Source organism: Diabrotica virgifera, chromosome 4, assembly GCF_917563875.1.
Source record: "Diabrotica virgifera virgifera chromosome 4, PGI_DIABVI_V3a".
Lineage (NCBI taxonomy): Eukaryota > Metazoa > Arthropoda > Insecta > Coleoptera > Chrysomelidae > Diabrotica > Diabrotica virgifera.
In genome coordinates this window covers 127,902,068-127,919,448 of record NC_065446.1, presented here as the reverse complement: position 1 = coordinate 127,919,448, position 17,381 = coordinate 127,902,068, and the positions used below count along the sequence as shown (strand labels likewise).

The following is a 17,381-nucleotide window of genomic DNA, read 5'->3' as shown; positions in this document are numbered from 1 at the left end:
AGTGTGAACGGTGAAGTCATCAATAATTTGCGATATGCGGACGATACAGTACTCCTAGCTTCTAGTCAAGAAGATCTGCAAACACTACTTGATAGTGTCGTTGAAAGGTGTAGGGAGGCAGGTCTGGATATGAACATACGGAAAACCAAAATACTCGAAATAAGTAAACAACAGCATATAAAACCGTCTATATATGTAAATAATACCAAACTTGAACAAGTTGATAAAATCTTTATCTTGGACAGCAATTAAATTGTAACGCAGAAAGTCACGGCGAAAGTAGATCTAGGATAGAGCAGGACAGAGCCGCTTTTAGAAGGATGTCCAAGTTGTTATGTAACAGATACCTAAAATTGGCATTGAGGATCCGCCTACTTCGTTGCTACGTGTTCTAGGTCTTACTTTATGGTGTCGAGTCCTGGACTGTGAATAAAATCGACCTAAATCGCCTTGAGGCTTTCGAAATGTGGTGCTATAGAAGACTTTTAAAAGTTTCCTGGGTGGAGAAGATTCGAAACTCCACAATACTAAAACATCTCAGCAAGACTACTGAGATAATAAATAGCATCAAGCAGAGAAAGCTGGAGTATTTCGGATATTATGTAATGAGAGGTCCCAAATACAGGTTGCTGCAAAATATTATGAAAGGAAAAATAACAGGCAAACGCAGTCCAGGACGAAGAAGAACCTTATGGTTGAAGAACTTGCCAGATTGGTATGGTATTGATACAAGCATGCTATTTAGGGCGGCAGTGAATAAAATTAGGATAGCTATGATGGTAACCAACGTTCTGAAAGGACATGGTACACGAAGAAGAAGAATGATCATATTTCGCAGCTATATATTATTATGCTCTTTACTATAGTGTCGTATATTCTCATTTTGTTTTTGTTGTTTATTGTTTATTGTTTTATCCCATAAGACTCCGTTCAACATTGATATTGCCCTTCTTCCCTTCATATTTCTATCAAGTATTGCTTCATCGAGTGTTCCATCCTTTGTTATCTTCATTCCCAAGTATATGTACACATTTGCGTGCTTGATTGTTTGACCATTTGATAGTTGTAAGTTTTGTTGTGTTCCCTCTATACACATGTATTCAGTTTTCTCTACGTTTACTTCTAGGCCCTCAGTAGTAAGTAGCCACAGTTAAGGAAATAGTAAGTGAATACAGCAGCCGCTATTTAACCATGTATTTAACCGTATAAAACCATCCAAACAATCTTGCACTAAACCTGCTAGATAATAGTAAGGAGACTCGGAGACTGAAGAGGCACAAACCACTGGAGCTACCACATAGGTTCTAACCAGCAGTGAAGTGAAATAAAGTGCACTGAAGTCCTTAGCGTTAAAGGCACATTTCAACAATCAAAAAGACCAGTGGGGTTTTGGTTATCGCTGGATAACAAATCCAAATTTATACATACACCCTTTTATACAAACACAAACAAAAAACATGCTTATATTTTTTATGTATTGATTGCATGAAGTAAATAAACTTTAATAAAAACAACTTCTAGGCCCCAAATAATGTATTCCTCTACAAGTTTGCGTGTTATATATATTTTCTATATCGTCTATGTCTTGTGGTATTATAATTTGGTCGTCTGCAAATGATAGTATATATAATGTTGTAGCATCATCTAGAGCAGGGGTTCCCAAACTTTTTTGTACCACGCCCCCTTTTGTTGAAATGAAAGCTTCTCGCTTGAAAACAAAACATTTATTTATTCTGCCATAAGATACAACAATATCAGTTTCAATAAAATACAAAAATTATTAATAAAAGAAAAATAGATTAGGTTGGTTAGTGAGATGGATGTGCTTGCATTTTATTTACTAGTATGCCTATTCGTGGCTGAGTTTTAGTAAATGCACAGCACAAGTCACTAGGCAACATCAAGTTTATTCCGATATGTACTTTGTTTTAATTGTCACAAGTGTTGAAAATCGCACAAATAGTTACTTGAAAAAGGCAAATATAAATGAAGAGCTTCCCGTGATACACTAAGATACACTTTGAAATATTTTAACCAAAATGAAAGTTTGTCCATTATAACAAAGTATTTGGCAGAGGAATCATGCAAAAAATCATTTGGATTTATTTGCAAAGCATCTTCTTGAAGTGATTCAGGCAGGGAGTATATGTTGACATGGAATGGATCAGTTGACCTTCTGTAAATAAAAGTGTCACAAGTATTTGGGAAGTATTTCTGGAGTTGACTCCAGATATTACTCCAAAGTTGAGTAACTAAGCCTCCATCACAATGAGTAACTACTATATTTGAGTCTCCACCCTGCAGTTTTAGGTTAAGGCTGTTCAACGAGTCAAAAATGTCTGACAAGTAAGCCAATATTACTTGGGTACAATGTTTTTGAAGGCCATGTTTAGCTCATTTTGCTTTTGATGTTCCCAGATGATTACTTCATCTCAAAAGTCAAATAATCTTGCCGAAATGTTTCCTTTTGAGAGCCATCGTACTTCTGTATGAAGAAGCAGTGTTTTGTGATCACTTTCTAAATCTTCACAAAGAGTTTTAAACAGTCGAGTATTCAACGCACTGTTTTTTTATGTACTTCACTACTTTAATACACAAGTTTAAGACAGCCATAAGTTCATTTGGAAGGGTTTTTGCTGCCAAGCCTTGTCGATGTATAAAACAATGTATCCCAACCACATCAGAATTTTTCTCTATTACTAATTGCAAATAGCCTGAGCGAAAACCAAGCATTGAAGGTGCGCCATCTGTACATAAACTGATCAGTTTTTGCCAAGAGAGTTCATGTTTGTCCAAAACTCTTACACTGCTTTCATAACATAAACAGCTTTTGTCGTGTTCTCCAGTCTCCAACTCGCTAGAAATAAGTAGCTCGTCTTTTATTCTTTCGTTTTGAATATACCGAACATAAACAATTAACTGATAACATTGTGCTGTCATTACTCTCGTCTAGGAGAATAGCAAAAATGGCGATTATTTTACTGCATCAACTACCCGGTTTTGTATGCCTTCGGTCCATCATCAATGCGGCGTTTCACAGTGTTGTCAAAAAGAGGTATTTGAGATAACTTTTGCTTACTCTGCGTTACCAGACACAGTTAAAAACGGGCTCCACACTCTCGGCGAAGTTACTTCGCCAAAGTTGACCGAAGTCCGAAGGACCCTCTCTACACACTCGTTCGAAGTGCGATACCGACAAAGAACGGTGTGATACCGACAAAGATTCCTTTGACCAGACCGACAGAGAATGGAAGTAGAACGAAGTCAGGCAAAGTTACACAAGGTGGCCGTCTACACTCTCGTACTTAGTGAACCTCAATCGACTTCGGCGAGAGTGAAGTGCGGGCATAACAAGCGGTTAATTTTGAATTTTAGAAAAATAACTAAATTTAATTTAATGTTCAACTTGTCTCGCGCCCCCCCTGATATGACCTCATGCCCCCCAAGGGGGGCGCGCCCCCCCCCAGTCCCAGTGATCTAGAGGTATGCCCATTGCCCATGTTTTGGCATTTCCGTTTCCAAGTCGCTAGCGTCCGCTGTAAGAATTTTTTGAACAACGTTGGTGACAGCATCCTTGTTTTAGATATTTTGTTATGCCGAATCCTGTTGTTACGCTATATCCCACTTCGATTTGCTATTATTGTAGAATGATTTTGTAGATGAATGTCACCAATAACTATTTTAAAACGATAATCGTTTACGCAACTCCGCTATTTTTCTTGCCCAACAATATTAGCGACTGTTTACACAAAAAATGTAAAATTAATGTTTGTCTGTAGCACAGAGTCATTCATAACATTCACAAAAAAAGTTGGAGGGTGGCCAAAGCCGTGACGCAAGTTGTTCGAAGTGACGCAATTGCCAGATTGTTATCTAAAGGTTTGGAATCTAAACAGAACTGTGAAATATGCGGAAAGAGTTGGCATGCTTGGAAAATTTGCGATTGTGTCTGTTATATTTCGTAGACATAATAAGGAGGAGATATATATGCTGGGAACAATATGTAAAGTGGATTACTGATTGCTAGTCTGGTAAAGCGAAGGATTCACGAGCGCTAAACCGAATTTTGCTTCCTTATTTATACAGTGTGTCAATTTGAAAAGTTGCCACCCCCTATATAATTTGGTCCATATAGAAAATCTAAACAAAAACACGTCAAATTTATTTGTGGGGGGAACATTTTGTAGACCAGTTTTCCACTAAATTACATCAACCCTCTAGCGGGGGCGGACACAACCCCCAAAATCTTTAATGGAAAGGGATACCTCATTTAGAAGGTCATTCAATTACCTTTTCAAAAATACCGCACACCTCATATTTCTGTTTAGTACTTTTGGAAAAATCTTGGACACAATACTCTAAAAAATTTTGGAGTTCTGAACTCGATACTTAATATCTTTACGGTTTTACTTGATTTTTCCAAAAATACTTCAAAAAAATTCTCTAAATACTCCAACACTCAAAAAAAAATTCAATTTGGAGCTCAATATTCCAAATGAAGTTTTGGAGTTCTGAACTCGATACTTAATATCTGTACGGTTTCACTTGATTTTTCCAAAAATACTGAATGGAAATATAACATATGTGGTATTTTTGAAAAGTTAATCGAACGATCTTTAAAATGAGGTGTCACTCAACCCCCCCTTCCACTAAATATTTTGGGGGTTGAGCCCACCCCCGCTAGAGGGTTAATGTAATTTAGTTAAAAATTGGTGTACAAAATGTCACCCTCACAAATAAATTTGACGTGTTTTTGTATATTTTTAGAATTTCTATAGGGACCAAATTATAGGGGGTGGCAACTTTTCAAATTGACACCCTATACAGGGTGTTTGGTAAAGAATTGGCCATAGCTTAACCTCAGGTTCCTGAGGTTAAAATAGGCCGATTTAAGCTAACTTGTCTTAGTACAAAGTTTATAATAACCGAGATACAGGGTGTCAAAGTTAAACTTTTTTTTTATTTATTATTGAATATTTCCTTATAGGTATGAGATAACAACATAAAATTTGGTATGTGGGGGGTTTTTTGGGTCGAGAAAACTAAATTCTGTAAAACTTATGTATTGCTCAGAGGGCGCCACATACGCCTTTCAGCACTCATTTATTACGTTCATTTTTTTTATCCCCCACTCTGTATAATTTTGACTTTAAAATTTTTATTCTCCTATTAGTTTTACTTCAAAAAGGTATACTTCTTTCATCTCCCTAAACTCAACCGTTTTCAAGATAAACGCATTTTAAATCTGCGATACACCATCATTTTTAGCATAATATCATTGTAGTTACACCCGAAAAATAACTTAAAACCATAATAATTGTGCCAGTTCTCAAATTTGTCATTGCATCGCAAATTCCATTTGAAGAAATTTGCGATATATTTTTGGATAATTTTATGGTTTTAAGTTATTTTTCTGGTGTAACTACAATGATATTATGCTAAAAATTATGTTGCACCGCAGATTTAAAATGCGTTTATCTCGAAAACGGTTGAGTTTAGAGAGATGAAACAGGATACCTTTTTTAAGTAAAACTAATAGGGAAATAAAAATTTTAATGTCAAAATTATACGGAGTGACGGATAAAAAAATTGAACGTATTAAATGAGTGCTAAAAGGCGTATGTGGCGCCCTCTGGGCAACACATAATTTTTGGTAGGGAATTTAGTTTTCTCGTCCTAAAAAACCCCCACATACCAAATTTCGTGTTGATATCTCATGCCTGTCAGGAAATATCCAATAATAATAATAAAAAAGTTTGACTTTGACACCCTGTATCTCGGTTATTATAAACTTTGTACTAAGGTAAGTTAGCTTAAATCGGTCTATTTTTACCTCAGGAACCTGAGGTTAAGCTATGGCCCATTCTTCACCAAACACCCTGTATATTGTAATATGTAGAAAATGTAACAGTAAATTTAGGAAAGGAAATGAAGCATTCGATTGAGACAAAATTAATGGTGGTAAAATGAAAATTTCATTTTGTGCAGAAGGATAAAGCATCTTCAAAGTGCATAGAAAATGAAAAATTTGCAACTCATAAAATATCAACAGAAAGTTAGAACAATTTTTACACTCGGTGGGTTTTCGAGGTCGCTGAACACAACGAGCATGGTCCTTGAGCTACCTGGTGCGCAGAGTGGACCTCGTCTCCTGGAATTTTATGTTACTTTTATTCCAAATAAGTCTAAAGTCGTTATTCGGGGGGTTTTCGAGGTCGCTGAACACGCATATAATAAAAACGATGGTCCTTGGGCTATCTGGTGTCCAGTGTGGACATCCCCCAAGTAGCACAATAAAAACATTTTAGTTTTATTTAAGGTTTATAAAGGTTTTATTGTGGTAAATAAGTAGATAACGGTTTTAAAGTTACCTTGTAGATATACTGCCAAAACTTTAAAACTGTTAGGCATTTGTCACTAGTTTTAAAGTATCTAATAAGAGTATCAATTAAGACTAATTAATCTTAATAGATAATTTATCTTATTGTAGTTTTAAAATGGTTTATTCTCAACTAATCAGCTTTATAAGAACTTCCGGACTGTTTGGTTTTATTAGATTCTAGTTTGTTACCTTTTAGTTTTATTGCAGTTTTAAAGATTCTCCTGATATGACTAATAAAACCTATTATTAAAACTATTTGTTCTCAAGACTATTATGTCAGTAAATAATATGCCTTAAAACTATTTTTTTAGTTTTCTTTAAAATTGATTTCTTAAAAGTAATTAGTAGGCTATATTAAAACCAAACACGCTCTTAGCCGAATCAATTTGGTTATCGTAAAGACTAAAATATGCTTCTTGTTAGAAACAATAAAACTAAACTCATTCCCTTTTCTTTCATGTCCAAAATGGTCGGCCATTTGTTTTAGAGCGAAACAGTGGTGTAGTGTGTTGTAAAAAGTGGAAGTACAGTTAGTATGGAATAAATAAGTCGCAAGTACTTAAAATATAAACGAATTGGTAATTTTAAAAGAAAAATACAACACACACAGCACTACGACGCCTCGATTTCATAGGCGTAACCAGGGGGTGGTTTTGGGGGTTATAACCCCCCTTTTGGATGTACTTTGAGCTCTATATACGTTTAACGCCAATATTATTCCATACCCTCAGAGACCTTCAAGTAGATGTAACCCCCCTTAGGATCATTCTGGTTACACCTCTGCTCGATTTTAGGTTAGATTCACGATAAAACCGAGTGGCATTACTGACAGCAGCATTAAAACTAAACGGTTTTAATTCCAAGGCAACCTTGCTTTTATGTAGGATATATGCTCTTGGAAAGGTATAAAATAAAACCATTTGATCTTAACAATTCTCTGTCGATAGACCAAATAGTTTTATTTGGATTTCGGCCATATTGCTTTCTCGAGATGCTGAAAGCCATGATGGATTACAATATAAAGTTTACAACAAAATTATAAATAGACGTCTTAAAGACATAAATTCGATTTATTTAAACATTAAAACATTAAAATTGTAGATAAAATTATTTTTCTTTCAAATTAATATTTTTCGGATTTAAATTTTTCTATTATCTTTATTTTTTAATCGCCAAAAATCAGAAATTTTAGGGCGCGTGAGTTATTTAGACCTATTTTTATTAACATTATCAATAAAGTTGGGTGCGCAAGTGTTTTTCTACCTTGACCGAAATAACCAAGTCCTTTTTATTATTTTATGGTTACAAATACGTATCTACTTATTATAACATATGTAAAAATTTGTTGGCCTATGGGTTTAAAGAATAATTTAATACGGTAAATTGCCTTTAAAAGTCTCCATTTAAGAAACCTTTTTAAGTTTGCTATAAAACTGCCTGCACTTAAAGTGTCTTTTAGCATGGTTTTAAAAGCACCTTCACAGCAGCTTTAAAACCAGTTGCTTAAGTAAACAAAGTTTTAAGAAGGTTTTTATTTTTGGTTTTATTGACATCTTTCAGAGTGGGCCCTTTTATGCTGAAAGCGGTTTTATTGCAACCTTAACGTTTACTTAAAAACCAAATAGTTTTAATTTTAGTTTTATTCTACAGTTTTAAAGTATCCTTAAAAGACTTAATAAACCCGTTCGGTGCTACTTGGGCCCCTCCTGGAGTTTTATGTTATTTTTATTCGAAATTAATCTAAAATCATTACTCGTGGACTTTTGGGATTGCTGAACACGAACATTATGACGGCATCTAGTGTCCAGAGTGAACCTCCCAGTGGACTTCCCCAGGAAACTTTAAACAGAAGAAATAACAAATACCATAAAATTAACAAAAACAAGAAACGTCATTGGTCCATTTGAAACACAGGCAGAAATTATAACATTTCTTCAAATAAATAAAATTGATGGATTCGACCGTTACTTCATTTTATCTAACAATAAAACACTGAAAACGTTTGTTTTCTATACTTCCACAAAATTTATTACAACTATGTGACTACAGCTGTTTCGGCAGAGTGCCTTTCTTCAAATGAGTGAAATAAAGAGTTGTTCATAAAAAATGGAAGTAGAAAAGATTGGAGACGAAAGAGGCATTATCAGCCTTCAGTTTCTAGTACTTGGAAGCTGAGCCATAAATATAGAAAACTGATATAATAACGGGAGTGAGAGAGGAAGATGCACTTTGTATCTGCCCATATTGAGCCTGAACTCGAAAATATTTTTTGAACAGTCATTACGTGGCAACCCAATTGAAATAAAATGATCCTATCATGCATTTCCAAATTGAGTGTAGTACTTTTTATTTATTTTTGTTTCAAATAATCTAAAGTAATAGAACCAAAGCACATAGAAAATGATACATGGATTGACTATCTAAAAAAGCTCTATGCAAAGAAGAACAAATGACGATAGAACCGGAAACACCAGAAACTACCACAAATGAAGATGTTAAGTACACAGGAAGTTCAACACTGTAGTAGCTGAAGAACAGAAAAGAATACATGCAAATAAATACGGAATACCAAACGAAATACTATATATTGAAAAGCAGCACTGACAGAACAATTAACAACATCAATTAACAAAATTATAAAATATAATAAAACACCAGAAGAATGGAGAACAAGCGAACTAATTCTACTATTCATAAAAGGAAGTAAAATGCCGCCAGAAAACTACAGAGGTAAAAAATAAAAAAAGAGAGAAAAAAGAAGCCAAAAAAAAGGAAAAAAAGAAAAAAACAAAGAAAAAAAAGAAAAAAAACTAAGAAGATGTAAACCTCCGAGATGTTGAATCGGGTTTATGTTTTAGCGTAGTAAAAAAAAACAATTAAAAAAAGAATAAAAAAAATCAAAAAAATAAATATATACAAAAAATATTTACATCCAAAACAGTGTATTTTTTAGATAGTAGTATATTAGTTTGTTATTTACATATATTTAGAGTTAGAAATACAGAAAACTCCTCTGATTGAAAAAAAAATTGTTTGTTTTTAAAATAAATTGTCTGGCTAATTGGCTCAACCAAGGCCATCAAATTCACACAAAAAAACTTGCTAAATACTTCCTTAACACTTAGAGATATAATAGAGAAGTTCCCCTAGATATCTTAAAAACAATTGAAAACGTCTACCAAAACAACAAAATGAAAGTCAGAATAGATGGACAACTTCCAGAACCTATAGACATAGGCAGCGGAATAAGACACGTGGACTAATTGAGCCCTATGTTCTTCAATTTAATCATGGATGAAATCATCAAAAGTGTCAGCAAAGAAGAGGATACAGAATGGGAAACAAATAAGTAAAAATACTGTTACGCAGACGAGGCAATACTGATGACCCAAGATAAGGATAGTCTGCAAAGATTAGTCCACAGATTTAACATAAGACCACAAGAATTCAAAAAAACAATCTCATTTCAGAAATCTAAAACAATAGTAATCAGCAAAGAACCAATAAGATGTAAAATATAAATTGATGTCGTAAGTATTGAACAAGTAATGGAAATACAATACTTTGGAATTACAATGTCCAGCTACGAAGACCTGGACCAAGAAGTGAAAAAGCAAATCCAAAAAGAAAATCGACTGACAGGATGCGCTACTAACACTATATGGCGAAAACGACATATTAACACTAAGGTGAAGTCAAGAATTTATAAAGCCAGTATAAGACCAATATGCCTCAGAAATACATATGCATGAGAAACAAGACCCGACACAGCCACAACACAACGACTACTAGAAACGGCAGAAATGAGGGTACTGAGAAGAATTGCAGGATAAGTGATAAGAGATCGAAAGACGAGTGTGAAGACATTGGAAACGAAAAAGTAACGTATAGTGTATAAACGAATGGATACTAAGTAGAAAAAAAGAATGGAAGAGGAAGAAGAAATAAATCTTAAGAAAAAAAAATGCAAATTTTAGAACAAATGTTTTTTATTGTCATTTTGTATTTATAAGCACTATAGTAATTATAGTAGACCTAATTGAAGACATATTATTCTACAATTTGTAGATCATCCCAAGATTCATCCACATTTGAAAAAATTTCAACATTTCTACTTATAAAAAAATAAAATTCAAAAGTAAAATTTTTTAAAAATAAATAAGTGTATCAAAAAATACTCACGTGACAAAATAAAAACAAACACACGCGTTCCCGTGTGTGATTCACCGCGTCCCGTGAGATCGCAGCGGCCGGTCACGAGAGCTGAAGTGCAAAATCGAGAGTGCTGTGCGGAATAGGACTACTACCTTTAGCCTAGTCGTGTGCTTCGCGCGCTCTCACCACAGGTTCAAAGGACCTACTGAACCAGTGAACTTGACTCATTCCATGTTGGCATGTGCCGACAGACGCTTCTCGTTTGTCTAATCGATCGTCCATATAATACAGTTAAATCAGGGCATTATTATACCGAATAATTATTATTGTGTTTTTATTTACAACGGGGATTGCACGCGTGTTATCAAAAAATTTGGGGTTGGGTTCTAGTGACATAAATAAAAGATTGGCCAGTTTGTGCATAAAAATATATAATAAATCTTTATACACTGCTCAACACAAATTAAAAATATGGAATTTTGATTTGTATAGAACATGGAGATCGCAAAGTTTGATCTTTTGAAATACCTTACATACATATTATGTTTTCATCCATAAAATCGACACTTCTAAGTCTAAGAAAGCATACTATCCAAATCCACAGCTGCATGTGTCTATAGATTCCGCAACTACCAAACAATTAGTCTCATAAAGCACTCTTAAGAAATAATACACAGGAGACCATAACCTAATAGGAACATAACTGAGCCGATCGTAGTTTGTTTTTAAGAAAGCACTACGTACAAGGGATGCACTCTTCACTATCCAAGTATTGCTCAAACGCTCCAGAGATGTAAATACAGATGCACATCTGCATAATCTGTATTGTAAATAGTCAGTGGAAATAAATATAGATAGGATATTGTCAGAAACTATGGAGGTTAAACGCGGAGTACGACAAAGGTGTATTTTGTCACCATTATTATTACTTAATAGATTGCTACTACATGATACGGATGAAGGTATTTTAGTAAACGGAGAACGACTAAATAGCACCCCCTACGTAGACGATACCGTCATATTTGCTGATAGTCTAGCATGCTTATAATATAATATAGTCAATAAAGTTACAGAAGTGAGTCAGAGTTACGGATTGATTCTTAATATTAAGAAAACTAAATAAATGAAGATCGGCAAAGCTACTGTACCAATCGAAAGATTAGAAATAAATAGTAAACAAATAGAAACACTCAAATCATATACTTATCTGGGAAGCAATGTCATTGATAAATGAGAACACCGAAAGAAGATGCAGAATTGAAAAAGTTAGAAATTACTTCATATAGGTGTACAAGTATGTTCCCAGTGATCATTTTTGATCGTATTCCGTTTCTAATCGTCTTGTAATTGTCGTACGCTTGTTCGTTAGTTGACATGCATTTCGAGTCCTTTGCAGTAGAAACAATTTATTGTTATCTACCTTTCTTCCCTAAGCAGTTCTTTAACTTAGTCTAAAGCTAACTATCTAGTTGAGATACAATCTCGAGAAAAGTCTCGATTAGTCTCAACGCGTGACCCGTCAAAATAGCCCGGTCAAAACAGTCCCGTCAAAAAAGCCCCGTCAAAATAGCCCGAACACAAAATAGCCTCGACAAAATAGCCCGCAAACAAAATAGCCCCGACAAAATAGCCCCGGTCAAAACAGACCCAACTAAAACAGCCTCTTATAAACAATTACATAATTATTTATACAAGGTGTCCAAAAACTTTTTTTAATTTAAATTATTTGACAAAAAGGAAGAATGCATTTAATTTATTTAATTTAAAATGCATTTTACTGTTGCCCGAAAACAGAAAAAAATGTTTATATCAAGACAATATCATGTTTATATCAAGACAATTTTTATTTAATGTGGTTAAGATAAACATCTGAATAGAAGATAATTACCATTTCCGAAAAAATGTATTTTTAAGAAATCATTTCATGATGAATTCTGAAGGGAGCTTTTTTTTCGGGGCTATTTTGTCGGGGCTATTTTGTCGGGGCTATTTTGTCGGCGGGCTATTATTCCGCGGCTATTTTGTCGGAGCTATTTTGTGTGCGGGATATTATGTCGGGGCTATTTTGTCGGAGCTTTTTTGACGGGGCTATTTTGACGGGGTACCGTCTCAACGTGTTGTCCATTTGAGATCACATTTGAGCTGGTGACTTTAGTCTCAAGACAAAGACAATTTCGTGTCGACTAGAAAGTCAATACTCAGCCCAATGTGTGACTTCATTGCGCGTATACATATTTTCATTCTTCAACATGGTTTCGCGTCAGGCACTAGCTTTTATAATTGCGTATACGATTGTGAAAAAAGGAAATAAAATTTAAAAAAAAAAGAAGTGTTGGATGAGAAAATGGGTGGGTCATCGAATTGACTTGGGGACCGGTTAAGCCCTCGTAAATGAGTTGTGGTTGAGGATGCACAGCAATTGTCTTGGTGCTGGGCGCAGCTGAAACGTTATATGTACTCTGATTGGGTATTACAATGAACTGTCAATAATTGTTCAATATGGCGGTTAAGGGGTAAACAAATGTTGTGTATATTAGTTTTTATTGTTGTGAGGACAGAGACAAAAGCAAGTTTATAATTGTAGTGACTTTTTAAATAGTTTTTAAAAGCAACAGGTACGTAATTGTACATGTTTCAAAATTGTAATAAAAAATTACATACCTATTTGGAAAATGTAAAATGTACCTACGAAGTAGGTAATGCTTTGATGTACATAATTTGATTACCAACAAAGTTTTTACCAATCTTCATCTAATATATTGTTTTCTTACTCTATGTTTTGTTGTATTTTAATATCTTAATTCCACAAAAATCAAACTAATTTGATTAAATTCAGAGAAAAAGCTACTGTCAAAAAGTTTACAACGTTCAGTTGGTGTATCTTCCCATATAACTGGTGTGTCTAAGTGGCTAAATTCTAAGGTGCCTTGATTTCAAACCTAACAACCCTAATATACGCGGGTTCGATCCCGACGCAAATTTTTATTTTTTATTTTCTTTATACATTTTATGATTGTAAGTATATTTATTATATAATTTTTTTCAGAAAATATCTAGTTAAAATTTTTGCCAATAATTATTGTTCAGAAATCATTTCGTTGTGGCATTTTTCAATGTGTTTGGGTGAGTTTTATTCTTTTATTTTTTTAATTTTTGGTATTAATTTAATAAAAAATTTTGGAAAGTCGTAAGTATTAAAATTAGTTTAATATTTAAATTAAATATAAATAAACTGTTTAAAGTATGTATATTGATTTCATTGAAATAATATAATATAAGTATAACTTCTTACGTGCGTACAAAGTACCTGCATATACATTTTTTTTTCGAATGTCTGCTGTGCAGTATGGACTGCTTTTAGATTTAAAAGAGCCAGATTTACTAGAACATAAATTTAAATTGTGCAACTTACTTTGTATTTAGTTTGCTTCATAGATATTAAATTTTATTGAAAAATTATCATACAAACGCCTTTTTTAGCGATTCCTGTATAATTTGTGGTTAACATTTCATAAAAATTATTTTTATTCGTAAAGAGAAATCAATTTCAAAATTTCATCACCGGTCCAATGTCACGCACTCATTTTTTAGCAAGTCAATATTTACTTTTTCACTAAACACCAACCTGAGAATAGTCTCAACTCTTCTGGCATAGACATAAGACTGGAGATTAGATCTCGAGATCATAAATAAGCATGTCCAATGTCCACTTGTGACAATCGCAGCCTCGGCGACAAGTCACAGCTTATCTCGAAGAGTTCTCTCAGACGCATATACACCTGTGAGTGCAGTCTCGAGACTATTTTGTCTCAAATAGACACTTAGCTTTAAGCTTTAAATTAAGTGTCCATTTGAGGGAACTCTCAGAGATAAGTTGTGACTTGTCAGTGAGACTGCGCTTGTCACAAGTGGACATGCTTATTTATGATCTCGAGATCTCTAATCTTCAGTTTTTTGTATATGCCAGAAAAGCTGAGACTAGTCTCAGGTTGCTTTTTAGTGAAAAAGTAAATATTGTCTTGCTCAAAAATGGGTGCGTGACATTGATGAATTTTTGCAATTAATTTCTCTTTGCGAATAAAAAAAAACTTATGAAATGTTTACCAGAAGTTATACGAGAATCACGAAAAAAAAAAGAGTTTGTATGATGAGTTTTTAACACAAATTTAATAATTGTGATGCAATCGAAATATCAAGGAAGTTTCACAATTTAATTTATATTCTCGTATATCTGGTGTTTAACTAAATCTAAAAGCAGTCCACACTGCACAGCAGACATTTGAATAAAATTTTTGAATTGCTGTGCATCCTCCAACCGCAACTCATTTACGAGAGCTTAACTGGCTCCAGAGTTAATTCGATGATCCACCCATTTTCTCAACTAACAATTTTCTTTTTTTCACTTTTTTTTCGTTTGTGCACAATCATATATACTCAATTATAAAAGTGCCTGACGCGAATCCATTTTGAAGAATGAAAATATGTATACCCGCAATGAAGTCACATTCATAGTGGGCTGTGTGTTGACTCTCTAGTCTTGGTCTTGAGACTAAAGTCACCAGCGAGTTTCCCATGCCGATCTTGAGATTGCATGTGATCTCAAATGGACAACACCTTGAGACTAATCTCGAGATTTTATCTCAAGTGGACAATTAGCTTAAAAGTAAGCTTTTTGTTATCTATCCTTTTTTTCTAGGAATGTTTCTAGCTTAGTCTAAAGCTAAGTGTACATTTGGGACAAAATAGTCTGGAGAGCAGTCTCGAGATTGCACTCACAAATGTATGTGGGTCTGAGGGAACTCTCGGAGATAAATTGGTGACTTGTCACCGAGACTGCGCTTGTCACAAGTGGATATGCTAATTTATGATCTCCAGATATAACCTTTAGTCTTCTGTCTATGCCAGAAGAGCTGAGACTAGTATAGACAGGTTTTCAGGTATAGACAGGTGCTCAGGTTGGTGTTTAGTGAAAAATTAAATGTTGACTTGCTAAAAAATGATAGCACGACATAGCAGCGACGATGAAATTTTGCAATTACTTTCTGGTGAATCTGGTAAATCTGGTGTTTTACTCATTCTAAAATCGGTCCAAACTGCACAGTAGACATTCGAATTTTTTTTTAATTGCTGTCCATCGTCCAACCGTAACTCATTAACGAGAGCTGAACCGAAACCCAAATCAATTAGATAATCCACCAATTTTCTCATCCAGCACTCCTTTTTTACCTTTTTTTTTTTCGTTTTTGCACAATCGTATATGAGGCTCCTAGGACACAAGGGGTGTAAGTACCAAGTTTTGAGAAAACTTTGTTCAAAGTTCTAGACAAATTTAAAAATCTAGGTATGGTAGTTTTCAGAGGCTTTTTTCAGTACGACATTAATTATGATGTCATATACTGTATTGGGTGTGTCGAAACTTATTTCATGTAATTATTGACGAATCTGAGAGATGTCAGGATCCTACTTAGCCACAGCTGAAAAGCTTGTGGCATTAAACTAGTATTTTTTATTGCAAGGTGGATTATTAGAAATATTAGTAGATTTGATTTTTACACAATAATATGTTAACATATATTTTGTTATAAGGGGGATAATCCCGTATATTAATAAAAATAAAAAGTAAACATATTGTTTATTAAATTTATAAATATGGAAACATTTAAAAATGACACAAAAAGATCCACTTATTGTTTTTTATCTTCATCTGTAGGTTCAATTTAGTTAATAGTAATCAATTTAGGTTCACAAAAAGTGGCTACTGATTGGCTCTGTTTAATAGAATAATCAGAATCTTTTTATATTCCTTCATTTGCCAATCGTCTTATGTTGGCAAAGAAATTCCTAATGCGTCAGAAACACGCTGAAATAAACAGTAGGTATAAAAAAATTTTACTTTCAGGGTATTTTTAACTTACTTTACGACCAGCAGAAATTGGTAATACAGTTTGTCCAGCTTCCTTTCTAATTAAAAATATTGAAGCAATTTTAATATTAGTACCTATTTGTTCATTTTCCGTATACCTCGACATCTTGGCACTAAACTCTTCTAACTAACTAAACTTAACTAACTTCTAACTAACTAACTAATTTAATAAACTAACTTCTAACGAAATACATTCTAAATCAAAACACACAATAATGCACAACAACGCTTCGAAATACAATGGCGAAATCGTACACAAAATACTGATCTGAACAACAACCGTCACTGGACTCTTTGACACTTCGAAAGGATGGCCAACATAGACGAAATTTTACGTTAAATGTTGGTAATACGCGTATTTGATTGGCTAGAGAAAGCGCGCATTCTAAATATCAACGAATCAAACGTAGGTTAGGAATATGTAGACCGCTTATGTATGTAACCATTGTAACGCTGCATTATTTTTGTGTTTAATCACGGAACTACCGCTTTTTCCGTCACATCTAACCTAATGCATTAGAAAGAAATCGAAAAACTGTGACGCACTGGAAATAGCCTCTGAGAACTACCATACATACTAGTTAGCATGTTTGATCGTGTTATTATTAGTTTATATAGAAAGTTTGAAGCCATCATCTTTTTCTATGTGCTTGGGAGTCCATTCTTGTATTTAACCCAATTTCCTAAGAATTGTCACTTACACCCCTTGTGTCCTAGGGGTCTCATATGCAATTATAAAAGCTAGTGCCTGACGCGAATCCGTTATATGTATACGTGCGATGAAGTCACACAGTGTGCGTTGACCCCAGTGATGCCACAGCTACCGATTTTTCGGAAGATCTACCGAAAATGTCCGAAAACCTGTCAAATATACCAATCTACCAAATTCTCCTTTTTTCTACCGAAAAATCAAAATTTTTA

The 17,381-nt window shown here is 34.1% G+C and overlaps 1 protein-coding gene across 5 annotated transcripts in view; it reads right to left on the bottom strand.

The window, feature by feature from the left end:
- The window catches only part of LOC126883916 (cAMP-regulated phosphoprotein 21), a 398,508-nt gene that overhangs the window by 171,331 nt on the left and 209,796 nt on the right, over positions 1-17,381 (bottom strand). Inside the window, exon 1 of one of the 5 annotated variants that reach the window (XM_050649636.1) lies at positions 10,565-10,713. The exons of the other annotated variants lie outside the window; for them this stretch is intronic. The gene's annotated coding sequence lies outside the window, so the exon portion shown is untranslated. Of the gene's footprint in view, positions 1-10,564; positions 10,714-17,381 lie in introns of those variants that run through there. 5 annotated transcript variants of the gene reach the window in all.